Source organism: Dipteris shenzhenensis, chromosome 11, assembly GCF_047967505.1.
Source record: "Dipteris shenzhenensis isolate YYH24624 ecotype China chromosome 11, Dip_SZ_1.0, whole genome shotgun sequence".
Classification (NCBI taxonomy): Eukaryota; Viridiplantae; Streptophyta; class Polypodiopsida; order Gleicheniales; family Dipteridaceae; genus Dipteris; species Dipteris shenzhenensis.
The window spans coordinates 43,052,478-43,056,605 of NC_141606.1; the positions used below are offsets into that span (position 1 = coordinate 43,052,478).

A 4,128-nucleotide genomic window follows, 5' to 3' on the forward strand; every position below is an offset into this window, starting at 1 on the left:
GCTCACCTTACCTTTCCACCATTTAGCAGGACACTTACTATAAATGCACAAGCGTCATCAGTACACAAGCACATTTTATTGAAGATATGACAGAGGTTTGCATCTCTCACATGAATAAATTCACAGCTCTTTCTTCATATCAGTGGAGTGGAGGCATGACAGTCATTACGAACCTAGACTATTGACAACATGTATGGAGGTGCCTTTGGGAGTATTCATTAGAGCACAGACTATATAGCCAGCTTCTCGCTGTGCCGACATATCCACCTTTCATTGCATATGCCTCGTGACCCTCATGCAAATCTGGGAGACACCCTTCCTCCCTAATTTTGAGGGAAAGATCTTCTAGCTTTGCATATATATTTTTGCTTTGGGAAAGTCTTGTATCATCCACCAAGAATGTATGCACCATCCCGCTATTGTCAGACCACTGACTTTGTCCTTGCTTCTTCCATGCTTTTTTCCACACTCTGATTTCCTCTTCCTGCTTCTCTTCCTCCTGTATGTGAGCATCTGCATAGATGTTAGACATCAAGACGTAAGATGCAGCATCCTTTTCATCCAATCGCACTGCATGTTCAAAGGCCTGTCTTCCAAGCTCTACATTACCCCACTTTCGACAAGAACCCAACACCATATGCCACAGCACAAGATTAGGTTGGGAAGGCATCTTTTTCACCATCGCTACCGCCTCATCCAATTGGCCTGCACGGCCAAGGAGATCAACCATGCCAATGTGGTGCTCAATAGTTGGAGTGATGCCATAGTCTCTGCTCATGGCCTCAAAGTAATTCTGGCCCTTATCAACTAGACCCATGTGACTGCATAAAGTAAGGACTAAAGAGAATGTGACCCTGTTTGGCCTTATCCCTTCTTCACTCATTCTCTCGAGCATATGGAAAACAATTTCACTTTCTCCTTGCTGGGCATATCCTGAGATCAGTACATTGGAGGAAACTACATCTCGAACTAGCAGCTTGTCAAATGCTTCCTGTGCTTCTACAAGTGAGCCACATTTCGCATACATATCCACCAGAGTGTTGCCGACAACAAGCTCACTTTCCAGCCCCTTTCTTGCTATCTTCGCATGCATTTCTCGGCCCTTGTCCATGGCTCCTATGCTGCCACAGGCTTTCAAGCTGCAAATAAATGTGACAGCATCTGGAGAGAGACCATCCAGTTGCATCTGTTTGAGACAGTTTAGAGCTCCCTCTCCAAGTCCATGTTTGGCATATCCTGCCAGGAGCGCTGTCCACAAGACCTCGTCTCGAACTGGCAGCTTGTCAAATGCTTCCCCTGCCTCTGCAAGTGAGCCACATTTGGCATACATATCCACTAATATGCTGCCAACAGCAAGATCTCTTTCAAGCCCTTTTCTGGCTATCTCGCCGTGCATTTCTCGGCCCTTGTCCATGGCTCCTATGCTGCCACAAGCTTTTAAGCTGCAAACAAAGGTGACGATATCTGGAGAAAGACCATCCAGCTCCATCTGTTTAAGACAATTCAGCACTTCCTTACCAAGCCCATGCTCGGCATACCCTGAGATCAGTGCGTTCCATGAGATCTGATCTCGAACTGGCAGCTTGTCAAATGCTTCCTGTGCTTCTTCAAGTAGGCCACATTTGGCATACATATCCACCAAGGTACTGCCAACAACAAGATCTCTTTCCAGCCCCTTCCTGGCTATCCTGGCATGCATTTCTCGGCCCTCAGCCATGGCTCCTATGCTGCCACAAGCTTTCAAGCTGCAAACAGACGTGACAGCATTTGGAGAGAGACCCTCCAATTGCATCTGTTCAAGACACTTTAGTGCATCCTCACCGAGCCCCTGCTCAGCATATCCTGCAATCAGTGTGTTCCATGAGACTATGTCACGAACTGGCAGCCTGTCAAATGCTTCCTGTGCTTCTGCAAGAGAGCCACATTTGGCATACATATCTACCAAGGTGTTGCCAACAACAAGATCTATTTCCAGCCCCTTTCTCGTTATCTCACCATGCATATCTCGGCCCTTGTCCATGGCTCCTATGCTGCCACAAGCTTTCAAGCTGCAAACAAACGTGACAGCATTCGGAAAGAGACCCTCCAGCTGCATCTGTTCAAGACAGTTCAGCGCTTCCTCACCAAGCCCATGCTTTGCATATCCTGCAATCAGTGTGTTCCACGACACACAGTCTCGAACTGGCAGCTTGTTGAATGCTTCCCGTGCTTCTGCAAGTGAGCCACATTTTGCAAACATATCCACCAAGGAGCTGCCAACAAAAAGATCTCTTTCCAGCCCCTTTCTGGCTATCTCAACGTAGATTTCTCGGCCTCTTTCTGCATCTTTCAGCCTAGCACAAGCCTTCAGTACAGACAAGAAGGTATACTTGCTAGGATGTACAGAATCCTCTTGCATTTTTTGGTAGAGGTTGAGGGCATGCTTTGAATCCCCAAATTCAACATAACCCCAGATGAGAGAATCCCAAGAATACACATTCTGTTCGACCAACTTGTTAAAAAGTTGTTGAGCGTCGCACATGCTTCCAACTTGGACCAACATTGGGACGAGGTAGTTCCCAAGAGATATATGATCTTCCAGCCCATTATTGCACAAGTAGGCATACAAGCGCATGGTATACTCTAGATTTTTCTTTGTTCTGCACTTATGCAAGATGCATGTAAGGTTCTGCACAGAAGGCAGCTGGGGCATCTGTTCAATAGACGTGAGTGCCTCCTCTAAGCTAAGCGTTTCCCAGCGACTCGTCTCGCCCAGTTCTCGTGTTCTAGAGGCATTGGACTTTACTCCAACCTTGCCACACTCCACCAAGCCACGGTCTTGGACCTGAGTAGTGGATGCTTTGGGGATTTTCTTGAGCACTTGTTTAACCCAACATGGATCGTAATAACCCTTTATCCATTGCGACTCCTTGGTAATCTTATGCTTGAAATCTGGAGAACTTGGGTTTTTCTGTTGTTACGGTTCAAAGATTCACAAAAGACTCGTCAGATTAACCAATCTACAGATTTACCTGTGCAAATCATTCAGTTCAGACTCTTCGCAGACTTACTTCGCTTTCTGGGCTGTCCCACCATTGGGAGGGATCCGTGAAGGACTCTTTCCACAGGCGCTCGGTCCCTAACCTACCTACAAAGCATGACCACAATGCAAACCAATTGCCTGTATAGCGTGTAGCCAGCAAAAAATTTTACATGATAAAAGTAACGACAACTTTTATAACTAAATCACCTAAAGACGGAGGAAAAACTTCAGCCAGGTTTTCTCAATTTCGACAACTGCCGAAATACCGTGAAACATGACGGCTTGATTGCTGTGCAGATGAATTTCCAAGCAGTCGGAGTGTGGAGCTCAGCTATGAAAATACCCGGGGCCATGCACTCTCGTTTGACAGGGATCAATGCCCCGTCCATCATATCCATAAGTCTTGAACTTCTTCATCAACAGAGCCAACCATCTCTAGGGTTGACTGAGGATGCAGTTCAACAAGGATCTCGCATGAACGTATTAGTTCAAATTTGGACTGGATTGGAATCATGCTCTCAATCTTCCCTTGTCGTTTACACACTGCCAGCTTCCCCAGGCAGTGTACACACTGCCAACTTGCCCGCCCGCCAGCCAAAAATGCAGGGGAGTTTCTCCCCACCTGGGAAGGCCCAATTGGCCCCTAAAATCATGTGGCCTGCCCAAACTTGGGACAGCCACGACCCTACGGCCTTCCCAAGGGCTTGTGCTCGGGGTTTCTTCTTCAAAATATTAAATGCACTTTGAGGTGGTGGGGCTTGAACCCACAACCTTTTTGCCGCATGCTGCCATGGCGGTGTGTACACACCCCTGCCCGCCAAGAGCCATATTATTCAAGCTTGGGCGTGCAGGGCTTCGGTGTGTAAACACCCTCATTCTCATTTTAATTGAACGTGAATGGTCCGCTTTGCTTGGATCTGCCAAGTGGGATTCCAAGTGATTCCCTCAAATCTTTCCAAAATTCTTTGGAATTCGGAACCTTTATCTCGTGAAGCAGCAGGCTCTAGCCCACCTGAGCGATTGCCCTCATTCAATTCCCACTGAGGAAGGAATCCTTCTCTCTCATAGCACAAGCAACAATTAGCGCGCCCCTCATAGTTGGTCGT

At 47.2% G+C, this 4,128-nt stretch overlaps 1 pseudogene across 1 annotated transcript; it reads right to left on the reverse strand.

Moving 5' to 3' along the window:
• Nucleotides 1-288: 288 nt before the first annotated feature.
• On the reverse strand, nucleotides 289-3,719 carry LOC147897035 (pentatricopeptide repeat-containing protein At5g27110-like; annotated as a pseudogene). The gene is made up of 3 exons (XR_015541759.1): nucleotides 3,289-3,719; nucleotides 3,051-3,127; nucleotides 289-2,950 (listed from the first exon to the last, which is right to left on the reverse strand). The product of XR_015541759.1 is annotated as a pentatricopeptide repeat-containing protein At5g27110-like (transcript).
• Nucleotides 3,720-4,128: the final 409 nt, after the last annotated feature.